Genomic DNA, 369 nt, shown 5'->3' on the forward strand with positions numbered 1-369 from the left:
CGATTGTACCCGAAACAGCAAGAAAGTAAACTTTTTGTAATATAGTGTTCGTCACGTTAGCCTAACAGGCAAAAGGTCCTCAGTTCGAAGCTGAGCAGAAACAGAGTTTTATTTTTGAGGGAATGCATATACTCTTTGCGACTTTTTGAATTTCTGTAATATAGTGGTCGTCACGTTAGCCTAACACGCAAAAGGTCCTCGGTTCGAAGCTGAGGGTTAGGGTTAGGGTTAACCCTCTCAATCTCCTCTTTACTCATAAAGAATCAGACCCCCGACTTCGACCCCAGTTCGAAAAGGTAACCAGTTTCCAACTGCGGACCTTTCGCATGTGAGGCGAACGTGATAACCACTACACTACGGCAACTTTTC

Source organism: Sinocyclocheilus anshuiensis, unplaced genomic scaffold, assembly GCF_001515605.1.
Source record: "Sinocyclocheilus anshuiensis isolate Anshui unplaced genomic scaffold, SAMN03320099.WGS_v1.1 scaffold1997, whole genome shotgun sequence".
Taxonomy (NCBI): Eukaryota; Metazoa; Chordata; class Actinopteri; order Cypriniformes; family Cyprinidae; genus Sinocyclocheilus; species Sinocyclocheilus anshuiensis.